Source organism: Dendrobates tinctorius, unplaced genomic scaffold, assembly GCF_039654945.1.
Source record: "Dendrobates tinctorius isolate UK_male_01 unplaced genomic scaffold, ASM3965494v1 ptg000027l, whole genome shotgun sequence".
Classification (NCBI taxonomy): domain Eukaryota; kingdom Metazoa; phylum Chordata; class Amphibia; order Anura; family Dendrobatidae; genus Dendrobates; species Dendrobates tinctorius.
In genome coordinates, this window is record NW_027361695.1 from 4,150,695 (window position 1) to 4,176,899 (window position 26,205).

Sequence of the window (26,205 nt, forward strand, 5' to 3'; positions counted from 1 at the left end):
AGAAGGTAGCAGAATTAAGAATATAGCTCTGAAGTATAATAAAAGCAGTAACTCTAGGTCAGCATCAGTATTCCAATAGAATTTTGTTCATAATACTCCTTTTAATGTATATAAAAATGTGAAAAACCTTTTTTCTCTTTGATATTACAGGCCAAATGCATGCAGTTTTTCTGCTTCAGTTATCCTTTGACAACACATAGGGATGTTGTGTGGACCCAAAGGGCCAGTCATTACTATCAGAGGGGCTGTGTCCACTGACCTTTTGGTTAGATTGTCCAAATTGTTGTAATATCATCAAATCCTAACCCCCAGCGAATAGCTGGTGTTGGGGCGGGGAGATTTTATATTGCTTTATGAGGAGGCGCCTATTCAGACAGTCATGTTTAGTCTGCCGGAGGGGAAGCCTTTACTAATGGCATCACAGGCATATGTAGATGAGAGGGGACCCTAGTCTAAAGCTGAATATGGGCTCTCCAGGTTTTACTTCTCAGTATAGTAGAGCCAGGGGTTTGTCTGACTGCTACACCCTTTTCAAAGGTCAATTTTGCAACCTTTTCAGTGCCGTTCCTCAGGGGAGGGGAATCCTCTACAGATTCTTGTCATCCTGTACCAAAGGGTTGGGACAAACAAAACACGGCTAAGATTTTCCTCTCTCCATGGTTCATGGTTTGCATCTTGTCCACAGTGTAGAGGTCTCAAACAGACGAACCCAACTTCCCCATAATGTCTGTTTGTCCCTTAAGAACATTCCTTTTAAACACATGGAAATTAGTCAATTCTGAGATCCTTGTCAAAGAAACTGAAAGGAATAAAATCGTAAGTCAGGTTTATGTACATTCTGTAATTGTGTCGTTAAGATTTCTCATGTCTTTTGTGGACTGGGTAACAGTTTACAGAATAAACATGTTGATTGTTCCTGGCGTCCTCTGGGATCCGGCAGCTGCTTCTTCCCTGTTCCCCATAGACTTTTTTTTTTTTTCTTTCTAATATGGATATTTGACTGAGGAGAGAAGTGTGCGATGGGTGAGATGAAAACTTAGAAATCAGAGCGCTTCTGTTTGGAAGAACAAGGTGTTTGTACATCCTATTCCCCCAGCGCGTGTTCATGCTCGGAGATGCTGAGCGGCGGAGGCCTCGCCTGGCTTCGATTGTTCCAACAAGTGTGAATGCTGGCATCCAAACCTACACGTTATTGTCCATGAACACCGTGTGATAACTGCAGCATCTTCATCGTGGCTCCCAGGTTAATCTTCATCTGATTTAGATTAATGGAAAATGCTGAACACATGTAGAAGGGTCCACTGATGGAATACTACTCCTTCCGTACAGAGCAGTGTTGCTTGTTTCATCCATACTAAATACTGTGGTATGTATATTGCTAGGATTGTAGCAAGATTGGATTGAAAGAATTTTTGTGACTACACTAAAAGGGCCACATCCTTCTCCAGGGATGTCGATCCATGGGATTAAAATCCATGATAGCATAATCCTTTTTGAAAGTTTTCCCTCACCTAGCGTGATTGACAGCTCCTTATTGTCCATCCTCCCTGCTCCTGCTGACTCTCCGCCCACCTAGCCTGATTGACAGCTCCTTATTGTCCATCCTCCTTGCTCCTGCTGACTCTCCGCCCACCTAGTCTGATTGATGGCACCTTATTGTCCATCCTCCCTGCTCCTGCTGACTCTCCACCCACCTAGCCTGATTGACAGCTCTTCATTGTCCATACACCCTGCTCCTACTGAATCTCCACCCACCTAGCCTGATTGATACCTCCTCATTGTCCATCCTCCCTGCTACCCCTGAACCTCCACCAACGTTGTCTGATTGACAGCTCGTCGTCCATCCTCCCTGATCCTGCTGAATCTCCACCCAACCAGCCTGGTTGACAGCTCTTTATTGTCCAACCTCCCTGCTCCTACTGAATTTTCACCCACCTAGCATGGTTGACAGCTCCTTGTTGTCCATTCTCTGTGCTGAATCTCAACTCGCCAAGCCTGGTTGACAGCTCCTCATTGTCTGTCCTCCCTGCTCCTGCTGAATCTCCACCCACCTAGCCTGATTGATAGCTTTTCAGTGTCTCTCCCCCCTGCTTCTATTGAATGTCCCCCCCACCTAGTCTGACATGAAATCAGTGCCTATGTTCCCTGCTCCTGCTGATTCTCCACCCCCCTAGCCCGAATGACAGTTCCTCTGTGTCCCTCCTCTCTGCTCCTGCTGATTCTCTGCCCATATTAGCGTTATTGATAGCTCATCAGCGTCTGTCCTCCCTGCTCCTGCTGAATCTCCACCCACCTAGCCTGATTGATAGCTTTTCAGTGTCTCTCCCCCCCACCTAGTCTGACATGAAATCAGTGCCTATGTTCCCTGCTCCTGCTGATTCTCCACCCCCCTAGCCCGAATGACAGTTCCTCTGTGTCCCTCCTCTCTGCTCCTGCTGATTCTCTGCCCATATTAGCGTTATTGATAGCTCATCAGCGTCTGTGCTCCCTGCTTCTGCTGTATCTCCACCCACCGAGTCTGATTGACATCTCATCATTGCCTATAATGCCTGCTCCTGCTGAATCTCAACCCACCTAGCCTAATTGACGTCTTCTTAGTGTAACAATGCTGTCAGGCGGGTAACGTTGTCTGGGCGTTCACCAAACCCAGACTTGTCCATCAGATGCCAGATAGAGGAATGTGATCAGTCACTGCACAGAACACGTTTCCACCAGAGTCCAGTGGTGACGGATTTACACCACTCCATCCGGGATTGTGCTTGGTGATGTACGGCTGCATTCAGTGTTTTGTGCTGCTGTTAATGATAGATGAAGGTTTGGACTCTCCATAAGTCACCAATGCTCTGCTGACTCTATAATTGCATCTGCTCCTCAGTACTTGGTACCAACGCTATCTGACTCCTACGGGGTCTCCACCACTTTTGTTGCGGGATAACTTCCTAATGCTCACTGGGGGTCTGACCAATCTTAAAAACTAGGACACTGAAGAGCCCCATGTGAATGGAGAGGTGGTCGATCGTGCACATGCACATTGCTGCTCCGTTCATTCTTACTGGAGTGCCGAACACCAGCCGAGCGCAGATTTAGGCTATCTCCGGCGCCCCCATTAAGAACTATTGGAGTGTTGGTACACACGATCATCCACTGCTGCAATCATGTGCGCCTTGGTTTTTGGGATCAGTAGGGGTCTCTGCAGTCGTGGGTTAGGAGATAACTTCCAGAATACCAGGTAATACCTAAAATTATCTTTGGTGGCCAAGAGTAAAAATATGGTGGAGCATGTACAAAATGTTCCACCTCCGCCATGCACACCAAAGAATTAGCTCTTTCCTCTTTTAAAAAATCTTACATTTTAATTTTTTTTTTTTTTAAAAAGGAAAATAAATACCCCCAATTTTTTGCATATAACTGAATGTCAGAAAGCAAATGGTTAAAGTTAGTCACTACCCTCCCGGACAGTCCAAAGATTGCCATCACCCAAAGTAGCAGATGGAGCGGATAATGCTCGATATGATAAACAAGTGCAGCACCTGACGGCACGGAGCGCAGTACACAAACACATAGCTAATTATTTACAGTGCTAAGATGTTACACCATGCTAATCCGGCCCGGCAATTTGCATGCCTGTAATAAATAACCGGCGGTATGGCAGTACCTCGGCTCTCAGCCCTCGTTACCTTCTAAAATTTCTCTAAGCTCATCATCCATTGAGCAATATGCAAGATTCCGGGTGCAGGTACTGCCATTTTTTTGGATTATATGATTATAAATGAAGATCATTTCAGGCATTTATGCTGCAAAAAATACCAGTGGCTTAAAGGGGTATTTCAGGGGTATAAAAATCATTGCTTAAAAGTCATCAGACTGATAAAAAAAATGAAAGAATTGATACTCGTATGAATTGATCAACCATTGTTCCCATCCTGGCACTTAAACGATCCCTGCTTATCTGCTTCCTGGCACCATCCTTGATGCCCTGGAAGTGACTATTCAGCCAATCCTAGGCAGAGGCGGGTCATTACTGTAGCCGCTGATTGGGTATTTCCAGCTTTTTCAGTGTATCTGGATCAGGAGCTGGATGCACAGGCACAGTGCTGGGTAAGTGCCGGAATGGGACCTGCAGGGGAATCTTTTCTTTTAATATTTTTGACCAGTTTAAAAACTTTTAAAGATTACAATGAATAGAGCAAAGGTGCGGAATCGGTGATCCCAATGGAAGAAATCCATACACAAAATGCATTTATTGGAGAATTGTCATTTGTACCATTTTATTATAGCTTCATATGGGGTTTGTAAAACTAAGGAAACACACCGATCCGCATAGGAGCTGTATTCACAAAACGGTGGATTTTTTTTTTCTAATTAAGACAAATTGCAAAGTTTCTTCTTTTTTTTTTTTATTTCAATGAAGAATATTGGTTTGAATTTTTTTTTTTTTTTTTTTTTTCCGGTACTGTGGCTGAGATGCTTCCCTCCGCTTGTCTAATAGCTCGCCATAACAAACTGGCCTGTTTTGTCTCGGCTCATGACACGGTGTCCTTATTTTGTATCGGCGCTGTTTACATCAGATGTTCGCTGCTTATCGCGGGGGACATGATTATTACTAGGGAGACTTGATACATCATCCGTGGCGGCGTCAGATTAGAGCGAGCTAATGACAGCGCCTCCGCAGCTCACAGATCACTTTGGTTTTTTTTTTGTTTGTTTTTTTTTTCCATCTTCTATGGAGATGTCAGTGTAATGAAATAAACTCGCCGTGCGCTTACCGACGCGCTTAGAGTTTCACTAGGTGAATTCAAAGCAATTTATACTGAATTAATGTGGTCCTGTAGTCTTCATTATCCCATATGCCGGGACTGTATAATGCAATAAACCTGCAAATACGACCGCTGCATTACACGCAATGGCCCTCTGCGCTCTCCTACAAATGCCCCTCTTTGCTTTCCTGCTCTGGAGCACCCCCACCGGTCTATGTACATCTGTCGCATAACCGTTGCAGGCAATCACTGGGCTCAGTACTCATGTGCAGCCGTCCCTGCTGAGACTTCTGATTGGCAGCAGTGGTCACTTGTCTAATGTATTTGATGTCTTGCAGATTTGGCGCAGATATAAATCTGCGGTATGTCAATTCTTTCAGCATTTTTTTGCTGCAAATTTCACCCATACTAATGAGTAGGGAAAAATGCGCAGCAAAAAACACTTTTTTCCTGCTAAGAAATGCAGAAATGGTGCATTAATTTCCAATACTTAACAATACTAGGTTTTTTTCTTAATTAAATAGTTTTTATTGAAGAAAATAAGAAGGATAACAATACATACATAGGCATGTATAAATATAGCAGCAATATTACTTTTCTTACATTTTTATTAATACAAGAAAATCCCCCCTTAGAAACTAAGAAAATGCTTCCCGAACCCCCCCTTGTCACGCTCACACGATCCTTGTCCATATAATACAATGCCGCACACATTTCTATGACCCTAATATCCTGTCTTTGAGTTCCAGAGAAGCTGGCGTAACAATTTTTTTTTTTTTTTTTTTCTGTCCCACCCATACACATGCACGCTCAACTTGGTAGAGCATTCACATGTTTTTTTCTGTAAGAAGGTGAAAGTAAGTCACTACCTGATTCCTCTGGTTGAAATTTAACAACATGCCCAATCCTTCCTTCCCTTTACATCTGCTGTCAGAGTCTATACACATTAGATGGTCGGCCGGTCTTGTCAAAATTGGCAAATCAAAAAGCAAAAATAGCAGCATTTGGGGATTTTGAAACACTGAGATGGGAAATACCTGTCTCAGGAGCCTGAGATTTAAGAGACATCCCTGGGTGGGCTGTGCTACCCTGTCTCCCATAGAAGTGTATGGGCACTACAGAAGTAGGGTAGCACAGCCGTTTAGACAATTGTTCTCATTATCAGTGCCTGAGATTAAGTTCTTCAACACTCACACCCTTTATTCTAATGGTCCCCAATTTGACTTGCGGTCTGGAGATGTAGTTTTGCTTTTTGAACTGAGTTTTATCTCAAAATTCTTTTTTTTTTTTTCTCCTTTATTGAACTTTTATGTAGTGTTTTTTTTTTTCTTTTTTATATATAAAAGTGTTACTCTGTATATTGGCTCAGCCCTGGCTATTGCGCATTATTTACACAGCAGTGCGTGGCACAAGTCGTCCTTCCAGTTTCTTGTTTACCTTGTTGACTTCTTGGCTTATTTCACCCTGTTCCTGTTTTGTTTGTGTTCTAGGCTTCGTCGATGGTTGATGGTCAGGGTGTGTGTGTGATATCTGAATAGTGAGGCATGAGGATTGACGGGGTGTGATGTCTCACGGTGAAGCTGGTAAGTCACAAATATTTGGTTTTGCAGTACGGTGGGAAAATGATAATCGAAGCTCTTACACATGTTCTTTTGTATTGTTGTTTTGTTTGTTTTCATAGCTATTCTTGAAGTGTCTACAACTACAATTACTCTGTATCCTGTTCATTGCACAAATCATAAAAAATGAACGCTATTTGCCAATTACAAATGTCATGCGTGCACCGTAGAGCATGGGTACCTGCTGTGTTATACAGCCGACACCTCAGAGTTACTGATACAATGAGAGCTGGCTCCGATTGCAGCAATTTGACCTTTTTAAATGCCGCTGTCAAAAGTGATCGCAGAATGTAAAAGGCTTCAAACATGGCAGTTCTGACATCCAGTGGCATAACTGCCATCCCATGCAACATTTGGACTCGAGCCCCCACCTCCATGTTCGTCAGATGTAAGGGCCTTTGTAGCATTTTAGATCCTATAAACACATAGGTATAATAGTGTCCACATCATGACACCTTCCTGTAGTAATGTTCACCATCCTGGCCCCTTTATGTAATAATGTCTCTCATCCTAAGCCCCTTCCTGTTATAATGTCCCCCATCTTGGCCCTCTTCTTGTTAAAACATGCCCCATCCTTGCCCCCTTACTGTAATAATGTCCCTTATCCTGGCCCCTTCCTGATAGTGTTTTCCCATTCTGGTATAATGTCCCCCCATCTTGGCCACCTTCCTGGTATAATGACCCCCATTTTGGTATAATGTTCCCCATTCTGCGCTCCTTCCTGGTGGAATATCCCCAGTCCTGGGCCTCTTCCAGTAATAATGTCCCAACCCCCCGTCCTGGGCCAATTCTTGGTATGATATCCCCAGTCCTGGGACTTTTACTGTAATAATGTCCCCTATCCTGGTCCCTTCCTGTAACAGTACTCCTTATCCTGGAATAATGTCCCCCATCTTGGGCACCTTCCTTGTATAATGAGCCCCATTTTGCTATAATGATCCACATCCTTGACCCCAGACTGTTATAGTGACTCCCATCCAGGTATAAAGACCCCCATTCTGAGATCCTATGACCCCATTCTGAACCCTTTCCTGGTATAATGACCCCCATCCTTTACCCTTGACTTCTGAAAGAAGGGGAGTGCAGAAACTAAAAATTGTTTGGCCATTGTAGGATGAATGGTTCCCCTGTGGGTCAGTCTTTACCCCTAAATTGAGAGTGGTGTAAAATATCTTTACAGATTTCAGTTTTTGTTCCAGAAGTGTAATTGCTGAGCTAAAATGTACTATTTTCACCAGTTTTTAACATTTTTGTTATTTAATCATGTTCTGAACTTATCGCTCAGACATGATGTGAACAGAGGCTTACTGCACTGATTACACTCTTATGATGGTGCATTGATTAACGTTTACTATGAATAAGTTCTCCACCTTATAAAAAGAAAAAAAAAGGGTCTTCTTGATGCAAAAGGCTGCAGCGGGCCACACTCGGAGCTGTGTAATGTCGGAGCCTCTGCTGAGCAGGTTTTATTGAATCCAGAGCTGCAGGTGGTGCGGAGAAATACTGTGGAATTACAGCGGCTGGAGAAGCATCAGCTCATCTGCATGTTAACTTAAGTACTCTTGAGTGAAAGCAGGAGGCTTCAGTACTGATCTATTTTCATGGACCTCAAGGTTTCAATTACATCCTTGTGATGAGTTCCGTGGTAATACTAAGAGACAAGTTTAGTGGAAGTGCTCACTTCTGAAGACGAGGAAGAATTTCTAGTTTAAGGGGCCACTTGGTGTTAACAGGCGTCCTTCAGCTAATCATAGATATACTTGTCTATCTACTGGAACTTATTGGAGACCAAACTTATTTGTGTATCCTATCTATCTAATCTATTATTTATCTACAGTGACCCATCTTCAATGCTCTCACTGAGGGAAGGAGGCTGTTGGCCAAAATCTCGCGATACATGACCCCATCCATCCTCCCTTCAATTTGGTGCAGTCATCCTGTCCCCTTTGCAGAATAGCACCTCCAAAGTATGATGTTTCCTCCATCATGCTTCGTGGTTGGGATGGTGTTCTTGGGGTTGTTGTCATCCTTTTTTTTTTTTTTTTCCTCCAGACACAGCAAGTGGAATTAATGCCAAAAAGTTCTATTTTGGTCTCCTCTGACCACATGACCTTCTCACATGCTTCTGGATCCTCCAGATGAGCATTGGCAAACTTCAAACGGACCTGGACATGGGCTGGCATGAGCAGGAGGACCTTGAGTGCCCTGCAGGACTTTAATCCATGGCGGCGTAGTGTATTACTAACGGTAATGTTTGAGACTGTGGTCCCAAGCTCTTTCAGGTCATTGACCAAGGTCCTCCCGTGTAGTTCTGGGCTGATTCCTGACCTTTCTCAGAATGATCCTTACCCCACGAGGCGAGATCTTGCATGGAGCCCCAGACCGAGGAAGATTGTCAGTCATCTTGTGTTTCTTTCATTTTCTAATAATTGTGTCCAGCGTCGGACTGGAACACCTTGGGCCCACCAGAGAAAATCATTCTTGGGGCCCACTATGTAGCTGCATAGAGTTAAATACCAGACCACCAATTATGCGGTAAAACACGCTAATATCCGGGTATAATATAAGGTTGTACATGTCTTAATTATGTAGCAGGAGTTGGGGTAGCCCCCTCATAGAATATAAAGCAGCCCCCTCACATAGTATAATGCAGCCATCTCATAGAATATAATGCAGCCATCTCATAGAATATAATACTGCCCCCCTCATAGGGAATAATGCACCCCCTCATAGGGTATAATACTGCCCCCCTCATAGGGTATAATGCTGCCCCCCGCATAGGGAATAATGCACCCCCTCATAGGGTATAACGCTGCCCCCTCATAGGGTATAATGCTGCCCCCTCATAGGGTATAATACTGCCCCCCTCATAGGGTATAATACTGCCCCCTCATAGGGAATAATGCACCCCCTCATAGGGAATAATGCACCCCCTCATAGGGTATAATGCTGCCCCCTCATAGGGTATAATACTGCCCCCCTCATAGGGTATAATACTGCCCCCCTCATAGGGTATAATACTGCCCCCCTCATAGGGTATAATACTGCCCCCCTCATAGGGTATAATGCTGCCCCCCTCATAGGGAATAATGCTGCCCCCCTCATAGGGAATAATGCTGCCCTCCTCATAGGGTATAATGCTGCCTCCTCATAGGGTATAATGCTGCCTCCTCATAGGGTATAATGCACCCCCTCATAGGGAATAATGCTGCCCCCTCATAGGGTATAATGCACCCCCTCATAGGGTATAATGCACCCCCTCATAGGGTATAATGCACCCCCTCATAGGGTATAATGCACCCCCTCATAGGGTATAATACTGCCCCCCTCATAGGGTATAATGCTGCCCCCTCATAGGGTATAATGCACCCCCTCATAGGGTATAATGCTGCCTCCTCATAGGGTATAATGCTGCCCCCTCATAGGGTATAATGCTGCCCCCCTCATAGGGTATAATACTGCCCCCCTCATAGGGTATAATACTGCCCCCCTCATAGGGTATAATACTGCCCCCCTCATAGGGAATAATGCTGCCCCCTCATAGGGAATAATGCTGCCCTCCTCATAGGGAATAATGCTGCCCTCCTCATAGGGTATAATGCTGCCTCCTCATAGGGTATAATGCTGCCTCCTCATAGGGTATAATGCACCCCCTCATAGGGAATAATGCACCCCCTCATAGGGAATAATGCACCCCCTCATAGGGAATAATGCACCCCCTCATAGGGTATAATGCTGCCCCCTCATAGGGTATAATGCTGCCCTCTCATAGGGTATAATGCTGCCCTCTCATAGGGTATAATGCACCCCCTCATAGGGTATAATGCTGCCCCCCTCATAGGGTATAATGCACCCCCTCATAGGGTATAATACTGCCCCCCTCATAGGGTATAATGCTGCCCCCTCATAGGGAATAATGCACCCCCTCATAGGGTATAATGCTGCCCCCTCATAGGGTATAATGCTGCCCCCTCATAGGGTATAATGCTATATAGATATAGAGTTAGATAGATATAGATAGAAAGATAGATGTAGAAATAGATAGATATAGAGATAGATAGTAGATAATGGATAGAAAGTAGATAATGGATAGATATAGATAGAAAGATTCATAGAGATAGATAGAGATAGATATAAAGATAGATATAGAAAGAAATATAGATAGATAGATCGATAGGTAGATAGATATAGAGATAGATAGAAATTAGATAATGGATAGATAGATAGATAGCTATAGATAGAAAGATCTAGAGATAGATATATAGATAGAGATAGATAATAGATAGAGATATACAGATATAATAATAATATAGACATATATACACTCACTGGCCACTTTATTAGGTACACCATGCTAGTAAGGGGTTGGACCCCCTTTTGCCTTCAGAACTGCCTCAATTCTTCGTGGCAGAGATTCAACAAGGTGCTGGAAGCATTCCTCAGAGATTTTGGACCATATTGACATGATGGCATCACACAGTTGGCGCAGATTTGTCGGCTGCACATCTCTGATGCGAATCTCCCGTTCCACCACATCCCAAAGATGCTCTATTGGATTGAGATCTGGTGACTGAGGAGGCCATTTGAGTACAGTGAACTCATTGTCATGTTCAAGAAACCAATCTGAGATGATTCGAGCTTTATGACATGGCGCATTATCCTGCTGAAAGTAGCCATCAGATGTTGGGTACATTGTGGTCATAAAGGGATGGACATGGTCAGCAACAATACTCAGGTAGGCTGTGGCGTTGCAACGATGCTCAATTGGTACCAAGGGGCCCAAAGAGTGCCCAGAAAAAATTCCCCACACCATGACACCACCACCACCAGCCTGAACCGTTGATACAAGGCAGGATGGATCCATGCTTTCATGTTGTTTACGCCAAATTCTGACCCTACCATCCGAATGTCGCAGCAGAAATCGAGACTCATCAGACCAGGCAACGTTTTTCCAATCTTCTACTGTCCAATTTCGATGAGCTTGTGCAAATTGTAGCCTCAGTTTCCTGTTCTTAGCTGAGAGGAGTGGTACCCAGTGTGGTCTTCTGCTGCTGTAGCCCATCTGCCTCAAAGTTCGACGCACTGTGCGTTCAGAGATGCTCTTCTGCCTACCTTGGTTGTAACGGGTGGCAATTTGAGTCACTGTTGCCTTTCTATCAGCTCGAACCAGTCTGCCCATTCTCCTCTGACCTCTGGCATCAACATGGCATTTCCGGCCACAGAACTGCCGCTCACTGGATTTTTTTTCTTTTTCGGACCATTCTCTGTAAACCCTAGAGATGGTTGTGCGTGAAAATCCCAGTAGATCAGCAGTTTCTGAAATTCTCAGACCAGCCCTTCTGGCACCAACAATCCTGCCACGTTCAAAGGCACTCAAATCACCTTTCTTCCCCATACTGATGCTCGGTTTGAACTGCAGGAGATTGTCTTGACCATGTCTACATGCCTAAATGCACTGAGTTGCCGCCATGTGATTGGCTGATTAGAAATTAAGTCTTAACACACAGTTGGACAGGTGTACCTAATAAAGTGGCCAGTGAGTGTAGATAGATAGAGATAAATATATATAGATAGATGGCTATAAATAAAAATAGATATAGAGCTAGATATATATAGAGATAATAGATATAGAGATAGATATAGAGATAGATATAGAGACAGATATATATAGAGATAATAGCTAGATATAGAGTTAGAAAGATGGATAGATATAGAGAGAGATATAGAGATAGAGATAGCTAGATAGATGGATAGATAGATATAGATAATAGATAGATATAATAGATAGATATAGAGATAGATGGATAGATCAATAGATAGATAGATAAAGAGAGAGAGATAGAGATAGATAGATAATGAGATATAGAGATAGATATAGAGATATAGTGTTAGATATAAAGATAGATATAGAGATAGATAGATATAGAGATAGATAGATATGGATATAGAGAGAGATAGATAGATATAGAGATAGATAGATATAGAGATAATATATAGATAGATAGATAGATATAGAGATAATATATAGATAGCTATAGAGAGAGATATAGAGATAGATATAGAGAGAAACAGATATAGATATAGATATAGAGATAGATATAGAGATAGATAGGTAGATAGATATAGAGATAATAGATAGATATAGAGATAGATATAGATAATAGAGATAGCTAGATAGACATAATAGATATAGATAGATATAGAGATAGATAGAAAGATAGATATAGAGATAGATGTAGAGATAGAAAGATAGATATAGAGATAGAGTGATAGATAGAGATAGATATAGATAATAGAGATAGATAGATAGAAAGATAGATATAGAGATAGATATAGAGATAGAAAGATAGATAGATATACAGAGAGATATATATAGAGATAGAGATAAATAGATATAGAGATAATATATAGAGATAGATAGATATAGATATAGAGAGAGATAGATACAGAGAAAAGATATAGAGATAAATAGAGAAAGATAGATATAGAGATAGAGCGATAGATATACAGAGAGATAGATATAGAGATATATAGATAGATAGCTATAGAGATAGAGATATAGAGATAGAGCGATAGATAGCGAGAGATATAGATATAGAAATAGATAGATACAGAGAAAAGATATAGAGATAGATAACGGATAGATAAATAGATAGGTATAGAGATAGATAGATATAGATATTAGATAGAGATATATATAGATAAAGATAGATATAGATGGTAGCTAGATAGATAATAGATATAGAGATAGATAGAGATAGATATAGAGATAAATAGACATAATAGCTAGATATAGAGATATATATATAGAAAGATATAGAGATAGATAGATATAGAGATATATGTAGAGATATATCTATCGCTCTAGAGATAATAGATAGAGATAGATATAGATAATAGATAGAGATAGAAAGATAGATATAGATAATAGATAGAGATAATAGATAGAGATAGATAGATATAAGAGAGATAGAGAGAGAGCTATATAGAGAGAGACAGATAGAGAGAGCGAGAGAGATATGAAAAAACAAAACACAATACTCACCTCTCCTCCTCGCTCCCATGCTGATCCCGGCTTCAGTGTCAGGAGCTGCCCCCTCTGCCAGACACACAGCGGGTGCGCGATGTAGTGACGTCATCGCGCACTGGCTGTGAGCCAGGAGCAGAGAGGACTGAGGGCGGCGCCGGCCCTGATGCAGAGCGGCTTACTGGGCTGGGGGCGGGGCCTCTGGGGGTGGAGACCTGAAATGATATGCTTCGCAGTGAATATTCATTTCTCTTTAGCAGCGGGGACAGGGGCTCCTCCCTCCTGTCACCCGCTGCTGCTCCACTGGCAGGGGCCCCCATAGCAGCTGCATGGTGTGCGACACACCACTGGCTGGGGGCCCCTGGAGCAGCGGGGGCCCTAGGCAACTGCTGGCCCTGTATGCCAGCAGGTGCCAGGGCCCACCAGATGCCAGGGCCCACCGGAGAATCCTCCGGTTCTCCGGTGGGCCAGTCCGACGCTGATTGTGTCAACAGTTGTTGCCTTCTCATCAAGCTGCTTACCTATTGTCCTTTAGCCCATCCCAGCCTTGTGCAGGACCCCATCCATCCTCCATTCAATATGGTACAGTAGTACTGTCCCCGTTGCAGAAAAGCACCTCCAAAGTATGATGTTTCCCCAACCATGCTTCATGGTTGGGACGGTGTTCTTGGGGTTGTACTCTTCTTTCTTTTTTCCTCCAAACTTGGCGTGTAGAGTTGAGACCAAAAAGTTCTACTTTGGTCTCATCTGACCACATGATGTTCTCCCATGCCTCCTCTGGATCATTCAGTTGGTTATTGGGAAACTTCAAATAGGACTGGACATATGCTGGGTGAGCAGAGGGACCTTTCTTTCCCTGCATGATTTTAATCCAGGAAGGTGCAGTGTGTGTTTGAGACTGTGGTCCCATCTCTCTTCAGGTCACTGACCAGGTCCTCACCTGTAGTTCTGGGCTGATTCCTGACCTTTCTCACAATCGTCCTTATCCCACATGGCAAGATCTTGCATGAAGCCCCAGACTGAGGAAGATTGTCAGTCATTTGTGTTTTTTCTATTTTCCAACAATTGTGTGCTAACAGTTGTTGCCTTTTCGCCAAGCTGCTTGTCCATTGTCCTGTATCCCATCCCAGCCTTGTGCAGGTCAGTTTTTTCTCTGGTGTCCTTAGACAACTCTTTGGTCTTGGCCATGGTGGAGAGAATGGAGTGTGATTGAGTGTGTGGACAGGTGTCTTTTATACTGGGAATGAGTTCAAACAGGTGCAGTTAATACAGGCAATGAGTGCAGAGTAGGAGGCTTCTTAAAAAAAACAAAAGAAAACTAACAGGTCTGTGAGAGCCATAATTCTAACAGGTTGGTCAGTGATCAAATGCTAATTTCATGTAATAAAATGCAATTTCGACAGCCGCAACATATGTAGTGATTGTCTAACAAACAGGCTATCACTGCATGTATATTGTACTCTGGTTTTGCTGAGTTTTTGCTGCGTTTTTGTTTTCCCTTGTGCATAAAGGTTAGTGGCCCCACAAAAGATCACAATTTAACTTCCTTAGGTTTTTGCACCAAAAATGCAGCAAAAAACTAATGTCTGTGCTTTATGCTGCATTTTTGCACTTACACATTGTTTCCTATGCTGCAAATACGCTGAAAAAAACACTGAAATAAGTGGCATCCTGCAGTTTGCAAAAACGCAGCAGTTGACCTGCATTTTTCCTGCGGATTTCTTCCATTTTTCACGCGGTTTTCATGCGGTTTTTGTGCGGTTTTCCATTGCGGTCTTCCCCCTGCGGATTTGGTAACAGGGGAGATAGAAAACCGCACAAAAGAAGTAACATGCTGCGGATTTTGTACCGCAGGAAAACCGCGCGGAAAAATCCGCAGCGTCTGCACAGCGTTTTTTTTTTTTTTTTTTCATTCATTTTAAAGGTACTGTACATCACAATGCGGATATGCAACGTTTCTGCGCGGTAAAATCCGCTGCGGAAACGCTGCAAATCTGCATCGTGTGCACATGGCCTTAGTCTTTGCACGTACTGTAAAAAGGAGCTTAAAATTTGCATCAAAAAGCAGCAAAAAAAAAAAATGCTTCAAAAATGTAACATGTGAACATAGCCTTAATCCACAAATTAATTAATAACCAGGATTTCCCATTTGTGGTGTCAGCTGGGTGTGTTCTTACACAATCTAAGCAACTTGTACATTTCCAGGAGGAATAACAGAAGGTTCTAAGGAAGAAAAAAACAAAACCACTTTATTTAGTGAAAAACATACCTGAGATTTAATGGATAATGTGAGAATGTGTAGAGAAACTAACACTCATCTGACAGTTGACTTTTCCAGGAGGAATAACAGAGGGATGACACAATACAAATTATTATTTTATGTGAAAACACAGGAGGTGAGGGATCCTTATCCAAGATACTCAATAATCAGTCTTAACGGATAGGCAAAAGGGGGTAGAAGAGGGCAGCGCTCATCGCAGGGATCACCTGTGACTCTTTTGTATTAACAATTATAATTTTATTCTAAATCTCACTATTGATTTTTTTTTTTTTTTTTCTTTTTACCCTTTTGTGAAGTATAAATTTTCAGGACAGGTGGGGATGAGTGCATGGAGCGCCATTGATTCCCCATATCTCACCAACAATTCAGATCGAGCGTGACATAAAAATACAATTTCTGAGCCATTATTGGAGGAACACTGATTTGTTAAGTGCTTCTAATAAATTTTATGTCGTAATGTTCCATTTTAATTTTTTTTTTTTTTTCATTCACTTCTGCAGAAATGTGACTTTGCCTAAAGCGGAATAATATTATCGTTGACGCCGACGTTTCGTCAGGCGGTGCTGTGTTTCAGTTTTTTTGGCATTGTAACATTGTTGCATAACACAGACACTAAGTATAATATTTTGCAATTCGATGAAAAACTTCCCAATAGTATGTACCTTCTGGTGTCCCCCAAACTTTAAATCAACCCTTGCCCTATTAGGATGTACTGATGTCTCAGGAGGGGGTCCTAGCCCGGGACCACCCTATATAAGGACGGTTCTTTGTCTGGTGCACCCAGCCAGTCCATTAATTAGACCGCACGGTTGATCGTTCATTGGAAACACATAATTCAACATTGTGGAGCACTCATCATGTCCATATAGCCAGATTTTGGTTCGCCCAATAGATTGTTGTGCTCGGCAGCACATTGCTCTGTGTAAACTTTGTGCTGCTGAGAACAATGGTAGCCTATGCAGAGTGATCGGTCTTTGACTGAGCATTCAATGCTCATCGGCCTCTGTAAACAGGCTAATTAACCACCACCGATCAGAAGCAGGAAACAAGTGGTTGATTAGCGGAACTGGAAGTAGACCCTTACTCGTAAAGTGCTTAATGGTCGTTGGGGGGGTCCGACCATTGGGAACCCTAGAGATCTCAAGAGTCGCAGTCTGCAGAGCCCACCTTGAATTGAGCATTCAGTCATTGTCTAGCAGATTGATGAAAATACCGGGCACTGTACTCGGCTTTGTCCGGCAGTCCCATTGACTATGGATCGAGCATGTGCACCTCTGCTCCATTCAAGATGGGAAGCCCCATTCTCGAGATTACTGGGGGTCCCAGCAGTCAGACACCCAGTGATTAGCAAGTTAGTCTGTATCCTACAGCGCACAGAAACGAGCAACTTTGTAATTTACTTGTTGTCAAGAACGGAGGGGTTTTTATTTCTATTGTGCACTGCTTGATGCCTAAGTTACCGGCCACCTCTGGAGTCGTAGCAGCAGTGGCCAGTCTCTTGGACAAGGAGCACAGTGCTTACAATCTTTTTTTTCTATAGAGCTTGCAAGCACTGCTCGGGAGAACTTGCCCCTGCGCTCCTTTGATGCTGTAGAGGCAAAGTTACCCCTTCTGCTCTTAAAGGGATGTTCTCAAGTTTAAAACTTATGTCTGGAGGTCTTACTGCCTTTTCCTCCACCAATCTCAATGATCGAGGTCGATCATATGCACTACCAACTCAATTCGTTCTTAATGAGAGATTGCCCAGCACAACACCCCTTTGACTTTCAGGAGCGCACTGAACCTCCAACAACCAAGAGGCAGCAGGGAAGCGGTGTGTTCATGAAGCATTGTCATTAACCCTTTAAGCTATTGACTTACTAGGTTTTGGAAAAAGAAAAGGTCTACATAGTTTTCTAGAAAAAATGCCACTCCTGTCCATGGTGCTCTAAGTCCCGATTCGAGCATTTAATCCTGAACTGTAACACCAGGCACAACCACCGGAGTCGCTGTTTTTTTTTTTAAACTTTTTTTTTTTTTGTAATCCGGAATCTTTTTAAATATTTGAATATGAGTAAATATTAAAAAAAATACATATTTTCCTTATTCTTAGTTCAGTTTTGTCACAGCCACCATCGCGGTGAATAAAATCTCAAGTGCCTGCGTCTTCCTGCCCTTCCTTAGTTCTTCCGTAATAGGATTCTGTCTTCCGTCGCCTGCATTTTCCCACTCTGCTTGTAACTTATTTACACATAAACAGGAATGTAGCGACGCGTTTTATTGACACCTAAATAATAGCGGTAATTGTAAGTGGCGTAGGCAGACGCTAACAGATTGCTCAGCCTTGAATTTTTAAATTGGCGCCGCTTACGATTTACATCCGAATAATCATGCACGCACGGTAAATTTACTAAAACGCAGAACATATCAAAATTATGGCTGGTATTTAAAATCGTAAGTTTGCCGAGAGCTCATAACAAACGTGAATTTCCCAGAGATGCCGTTATCTAACTGCGCTTCTGTATTACATACTGCTTGCACACATAATATTGTTATAAATGACCCTTCATTTCTGCAGCCCTCCGGGTATTTTAAACCCCGCTTATAAGTATTTGATCATCCTTAATCTCATTTAAACCTTAGAATAAAAATAATGGCCCATTTACTGTCCAGAGCTGTAAATCACCAACCGCCTCGAAAAATGCACAATTCCGAAAACTTTCAGGTTGGGAAACTTCTATGAAAGGTAATTTCTAACAATTTAATCAACTCGCCGCATTTCAACCATTCGCCCCCTCTGCGGTTTCAGCAACGTGTTGGTCTTTTTCATACACAAGTTGAATATTGGGTGTCCTATTGAAAGGCCGGATGATCCAATAAGAGATATCAGGACTGGCAGTTACTGTATTGGTAGAGATGGTGTCAGCATCTATCGCATCTCCACACTTATGTATATTTTTTTCTTTGAATTTTTTCCACTATTTTATCTTATTTGTGTTTTTTTTTATATTTTTTTAATTTGCATAGTTTTATATTTTTGAATTATTTTGTCTTAATTTTACATTCTGTTGCAGATTTTTTTTGTTTTTTTCTTTTATTTGCATTTTATATTTACTTTTCATTTATTTTTATTTTGTTTTTCTTAAAATGACAGATTGCAAATTTAAATTTGCATTATTTTACTATTTCTATTTTATTATTATTTTGTATAGTTTTATTTTTTTTATTTTTTTTTGCTTTTATGTACATTTTATTGCATATTTTTATTTATTTTTTACAATACTTTTTATTTTACATTTACTTTTTAATTATTTACCATTTTGTTTTTCCCAAAATGACAGATTTAAATTTACATTTTTTTTTACCATTTTTTATTTTTTGTATTTTTTTTTTTTTTACTATTTTATTTGTATTTTTTATTTTGTGTGGTTTAATTTTTTTTTTTAGTCTTTTTTTTTTGGTCTTTTATATTTCATTGCAGCTTTTTTTATTTTTTACGATTTTTTTTTTTTATTTTTTTGCATTTTATATTGACTTTTTATTTACTATTTTTATTTGTTTTCCCAAAATGACAGACTTAAATTTGCATTTTTTTTTACTATTTTTTTATTTTTTGTATTTTTTTATGTAGCTTTGCATTTCTTTAGTCTTATTCACATTTTATTGCAGATTTTTATTTAATTTTTACCATTTGTATTTTTTCTTTTTTTGGCATTTTCTTTTTTTTATTTACATGTTATATTTACTTTTTAATTATTTATTATTTCTATTTTGTTTTGTTTTTTTCCCTGAAATGACAGATTTAAAGATTCATTTTTTTCTCCTACAGTTTATTTTAGCCTGTATAGCTAATTGGCTTGTTGCCAATGTCGAAACTATTGTCTGAAACGATGATGATCAGAAATTAACATGACATTTGCGGGTGGTAATGGAATACATTAGTAATGTAATTCATGACTATAAGAAAGGGTCCGTCGTCCCCTCGCACTCTTCCCCTCCCTCCGCTACCCTAACAAGACACAAGGAAAAACGATGAAAAGCTCCCAGCAGGGGCCTCACAGCGGTCGCTAGCCAATTTCGACGTCAAATTTTACTTTTTAAATTCTTCCGACAAACCTTTAATGCTTACCAATTAATTACTACAAATGTCAATTAAAAATCTTCCAAATATTTTACGAGATTAAACTTCAATTAAAATGATTACATTAAACAAGGAAAGATACAACATTGCTTTAATGAGTTCTGCTGAAGGTGACAGTCACTAGCAATCCATTGACGGACGAGGAAAAAAAACCCAGAAATCTGTAGATTCCTAATGCTGATTTCCCACTCCCCAAAAAATGCTAATTAGTAAATTGGCCAATGAAATTATGGTGCGGTGATGCTTAAGCTGGAGGCAGAACTCACATCTCACGCCTCAATCAAATCACTAGTTTCTTGTGACTTCATCATTACTAAAATAATTTATTGTCTCCTTGTCATTGCGAGAGCCTATTGTTTTCTCGCTAAAGTAATAATGTGGCCAGAAGATGGTGCTGTTCCATTGGTCTCTATGGGTATTTCTTACATGGTAATCTGGCCAGTAGGTGGCAGTGCTCTACTGGTATTTATAAGTATTGTTTCTTTTTTACTTATTAATATGACCAGTAGGTGTCACTGTTTTACGTAAATCTATGTGGTTGGTGTTTTTTTTTTTCAGTGTAATAATGTGGCCAGCAGGTGGTCAAAATAACAAAAAAATGCAGAGTGCTTGAAGACCTCAAATAATGCTAAGAAAACAAGTTCATAATCCTTTAGAAACCAACAATACTAATGTTTTAACTCAGGAAGAGTTCAGAAATCAATATTTTGTGGAATAACCATGATTGTTAATCACAGCTTTCATGCGTCTTGGCTGCTTTCCTCCAGTTTTTCACACTGCTTTTGGGTGACCTTATGCCACTCCTGGTGCAAAAATGTAAGCAGTTCTTCTTTGTCTGATGGCTTGTGACTATCCATCGTCTTCTTGATTACATTACAGAGGTTTTCAATGGGGTTCAGATCTGGAGATTGGGCTGGCCATGACAGGGGTTTGATGTAGTGGTCCTTCATCCACACATTGATTGACCTAGCTGTGTGGCATGGCGCATTGTCCTCCTGGAAAAAACAGTCCTCAGAGTTGGGGAACATTGCCTGAGCAGAAGGAATCAACTGTTTTTCCAGGATAACCTTGTATGCGGCTTGATTCATACGTCCTTCACAAAGATTAACCTGCCCAAATCCAGCCCTGCTGAAGCATCCCCAGATCATCACCGATCCTCCATCAGATTTCACAGTGGGTGCAAGACACTGTGCCTTGTACACCTCTCCAGGTCTCCGTCTAACCATTAGATGACCAGGTGTTGGGCAAAGCTGAAAATTAGACTCATCAGAGAAGATTACCTTACTCCATTCCTCTGTGGTCCAATCCTTATGGTCTTTGGCAATCTTCAGCCTGGCTCTCCTTTGCTTCTCATTGATGAAAGGCTTTTTTCTAGCTGTACATGACTTGAGCCCTGCCTCTAGGAGCCTGTTACAAATTGTTCTTTCTGTGCACTTCACCCCAGCTGCCATTTGCCATTCCTTTTGTAGGTCACTTGATGTCATCCTGCGGTTGCTGAGTGACATTCGAATAAGATGACGGTCATCCCGGTCAATGGAGAGTCGTTTTCACCCTCTGTCGGTCTGTAGCTTTGTTGTCCCCAATGTCTGCTGCTTGACCTTGTTGTAATGGACTGCCATCTTAGAAATTTTAAGGATGGAGGCAACATGACGCTCACTGTATCCCTCTGCTAGTAAAGCCAGAATTGAGCCCTTCTTTTCCTCACTCAAGACTTTTCTTTTCAACTCCTTCGACATGGATAAAAGTTATTTTTTTTCATTCCTATTACTTTTGGGATATCACTAGCACTTCTTTTCCCATCCAGCTTGTCCTATTGCAAGAGGATTGTGAACACCACAGCAGGGTTTTTTATACTTTCCTTCGTTAAGTAAGATTTGGTTCAGGTGATCACCTAATCAGAAGCACATTAAGTAGAATGAGGTGTACTTTGGTTGGAATTCAACTGACACTGGAATGGAATGGCTGTCAGACATGGAGGGAAGCTTATTTTTTATAAAACTGTGCAGTGGTCTCTTTATTTTTGCCAGAGCTTTATATCAGTTTTGTCCATGTTTATGTTTTTATTTTATTATTTACAGTACTTATTTTGTACATAGATTTTTTTTTTTTTTTTTATGTACATTCCTCTGGAAGAGAGCGTCCAATCTTTTTTTTTTTTTTTTTTTTTTTTTATGCAAGACACTTCAGCATGGCCCATAAATAAAAACAATTATACATGCTGATACCCGTTTGTATCAATTCTGCTTCTGGTTGTACAGACCACTGCAACCAATCACTAGCTGCAGCGGTCACACGTTTATTTAACACTGTGGCCAGATGATGCCCACACTAGAAAAAATGGCAGGGAGATCATTAGGGAATTTTGGTTACGGTATAAAGGGAAATTGGCCCCTTTACAAACATCAATAGTATTAAATAAATTAGCGGGTTCCTCAAAAATCCAGCCCCTTCTAAATCAGATCTGCGATTTGAGTTTACAAAATAAACTGCATACATTATTAAAATAAATCTTAGACCTGGTGAGACTGGGGTACTTACTTTGAAAGTCCATGTGAGATTGGCTGCATTGACCTTTTTTAAGTTTTCTCCTCTGAAATTAAAATGTGCATATTATGACTACATGCTTATTTTTAATATGCGGATTTTACAGTCGATTTAACATTTTCAAAGTAAGTACACCAGTCTCTTCAGGTCTAAATATTTATTTATGTTTTACTAATGTATGCAGTGTATATTGTGGAATCCAGTGACAGATCTGCTTTAAGATTCTTCTGGGAAACATTGTTAATGTAAGTTTTTGCTTTTTTTATGGTGGCTTGTAAGAAAAATCTCCGAGAAGGAGTCTGGACCCGGTCGTTCTTGTTATTTACTGTCAGTTATCACTTGTGACCTTTAGAAATGTGCTTTCCAGTTAGCTAAGTGATTAGGAGTTTGTGGTTATACAATGTATTTATTAAGAGGCAACACATTTTCAGGCTTTGTAAATGGTGTGAACATAATTGAGTGTATATGGCTGGATATGGAATAATGTCATCTATAGGAACGCGGCTTTTAAGGCCACTGTGAATAATTAAGAGGAATTGCATATTGCAGTAGTGTAATTGGTGCAGATGTTATGCTGCTTACTTGGCGGATTTGCAGATTGTTGTTTTTTTTTACCCTGAGTGCGTATTACTGCTGTAGATTCTCACGCTATAAGGTTTATATACCCCACTACGCTTCATTCAGGACTTGGTGGGTTTAAAGGGGTACAGGGTGGGATTGGAGGAAGTTCTTAGTAACGTGGATAAATGTAGGCTTAGAAAAGTCATCCGAACCTGTCGATTTTGGCGTGTTGGGTCGACCATCTGGCGATGACAGGAGAGATCAGAATCGGGCAATTAGAATTCAAGTTCCCGATCCTGTTGATTAAGGACTAATTTAGTAGATGCTATTAGAGTTTTAACAACTTTTGTCCCTTTAATATTTATTGAAAACACATAAACGCGAGATTTAAAGAGGTCTGCTGGATAGTTGATAACTTCAGACCACTGGGACTTGCACCAATCGCCAGAACAGGTTTTTTATTTTGTCCCCATTAAACTGGAGTGACAATGTGGATGCTTGACTGACTCTCGAGTAATTCCAAATAGGGCTACCGAGTCGAAAAAGTCGAGTGCATTACTCCCAGACCCATAAGAAATGAATGGAGCTGAGGTTGACCATGCGTACTACTGCACCTCCATTCAAACAGGGATGAAAGTGCCCCATTCTTCTGAACGGTGCAGGTTCCAGCAGTCAGACCGCCATCAATCTATAAGTTATTGCCCCTCCCATGTATTAGAGAATTAAGACACCTATCTCATGTGTACAGCTAGCTTTAGGGTTTGTAGAGTAAAAAGTGTTAATACACTTCCTAATAGGGTAAAAGTAATATGGACACAATAGGTTTCGGCTTAGGAACTTTCTCGATGAGTCTTAGCCAAAGTCGGAGCAGCTTTTATCTCTAGAGGGTCTGTCCTGCTCATGTATTATAAGATGAAGTGCTGGCAAATAACCCCATCTGACAAATTTCCAAAGTGTTTATCCAAAGAGAAAAATAATTCCTTATAGTCTCATCCCTTTTCAGATCATGCCCCTGGAGGTGGTTTTTGGTGCCAGAAAGAAACACTAGCAAAAGCTCATTTTCTGGGGTTTTCGGCAGCCCCGGATAATTGTAAGCTGTTTTTGGCATCCAATAGGTCTCCCATGTTTTCTGGAGCCACCTAGATGTTCAGGGAGAGTTAGCAAATATACATACATGCCCTGATAATAATACTTGACCCCTTAGTAGTACCAGAATCCATATTTGACCCCACAAGAGTCCCGGAATCCATACTTGACCTCACAGGAGTCCACGAATCCATTCTTGACCCCCACAGAAGACCCAGAATCCACCCTTGACCACCCCCAGGAGTCCCAGAATCCACCCTTGACCCACCCCCCCAGGATCCCAAAATCCTGCCTTGACCCACCCCCCCAGGATCCCAAAATCCTGCCTTGACCCCCCACCAGGAGTCCCAGAATCCGCACTTGACCTCCCAGGAGTCCCAGAATCCACATTTGACCTCCCAGGAGTCCCAGAATCCATACTTGATTCCCCAGGAGTCCAAAATTCCATACTGGACCCCCCCAGGAGTCCCAGAATCCATACATGACTTCCATGGTTGTCCCAGAATCCATACTTGACCCCCCAGGAGTCCCAGAATCCATACTTGATATACTTGATCCACCCAGGAGTCCCATAATCCATACATGACCCCCCACAGAAGTCCCATAATCCATACTTGACCCCACAGGAGTCCCAGAATCTGTTGTCCCTTCTTTTTACTATCGGAGCCAGATGTTGTGCCATGATGGACATGATGTGGCCATTGCTGTCATGTCATTCATTAGCCATGGCCATGGGAAAAATGGCAAATTCTTGGGTTGGGATTAACCCTTTAAGACAAATCGCAATGATAGTTTAGTACTACTATCAATGTAGTACAAGTCTGATAAAAAAAAAAAAAGTTAAAAAAATAAAGCCACAAAAACACTCAGATGACCCTATATTCTGGTCACTTTACAACTTTTCAGAATTTGCTGTCAACGTGTTTGCCGATAGAGCGAACATACTTTTTCTATTTGTGGAAGCTAGTAAATTTCATTCAGATTGCGTCTGCCTCTCCCACAGAGTGAAATCTGCCAAAAGGCAATGAAGCACGCCATTACATGATGAAAATCCATAAAATGGAGTTCGTACACGCTTCTCCAGATGTATTCCTAATTTCGCCATAAAATGTAAAAACACTTACATGGACTCCTGTTAGATCAAATCTGTAAAAGGCCGGTGAATCACCGCAGAAATGGAAGATTGCGAGCTCGGGAACTAGAGATTCATGCAAGAATCCTTAATTAAACGTGTAGTGATTATGTTTGGGGGCGAAGCTCTTTGAAGTTTGGGTCAACTTCTATGAACTTTATGTCCAACTTTTTCAAAGCAAATGGTATTTCTTATTAGTCTGAGTGAAAATTAAAAAAAAATCTTAGAATATTTTCTGAAAAAGCTACAATATCAAAGTATTAATAAGGATGATGAACTATAGTGGTTTGTGGACTATACTGGTTGTCAGTATGGTCAAGTCTTTACCGGGTTGTTTGGAGGAGTGATTATAGGTGGTGTCAATCTGTGGTTTCCAAACACGGCTGAGTTCCTCCAAAAAGAGTGCCACGCTTGTCAACAGGTTGTCAGGTCTGGCATTTCCGTGTTGTTCCCTTAAATAGAGCTGAGCTGCAATACCAGACACAACCTAATAGACAGGTATCGCACAGTTTCTACTAAAAGAAACCATGGATTGTTTGTCCTGGGCAACCCCTTTAAGTGTCTTTTTTGTTATGCACATGTCCCGATCCGATTTTCTTGTGCTACTCGTCGGACTTTGCAAGTAGCACAGGGTGTTCCCATGTATTGTATTTCCTGGGCCTTTATAAGGCCTCCCAGGACACACACCTGTGTCTTGATATTGCTCTAAGACTTGCAGTAACTCTTTTAGTTTGTCTGTGCACAGTTCCAGTCCATAATCATCAGGATGTCTCCTGGATGTCTGTGGTTTCCCGTCCATAAGTTACTTGTCTGTGGTTTCCAGTAACCTTGCTACCTATCATTGGAGGACTTTGCCTGCTTGTCTGTTGTTTCCAGTATGTTTTCTACCTGTCAGTCATCTTCAGGACTTCACTTACTTGTCTGCGGTTTCCAGTAATCTTGCTGCTTGTCAGTGGAGAACTTCTTCTATCTGCCTGTGATGTCCATGGTCTTCAGACTTTCTAGTTACTCATGAGTTCTGTCAGCTACCTGTTCCCTGTCTTCTAGGTCCTCTGTTGCTTGTCTGATGGTTTCCAGG

General features: G+C 41.4%; 1 protein-coding gene across 10 annotated transcripts in view; it reads left to right on the forward strand.

Annotated features, from left to right (window-relative positions):
* Positions 1 to 26,205, forward strand: part of FOXP1 (forkhead box P1) — a 794,287-nt gene that overhangs the window by 94,395 nt on the left and 673,687 nt on the right. For all 10 annotated transcript variants that reach the window (XM_073569710.1, XM_073569708.1, XM_073569704.1 and 7 more), the window contains exon 3: positions 6,248 to 6,340. The gene's annotated coding sequence lies outside the window, so the exon portion shown is untranslated. The remainder of the gene's footprint in view (positions 1 to 6,247; positions 6,341 to 26,205) is intronic.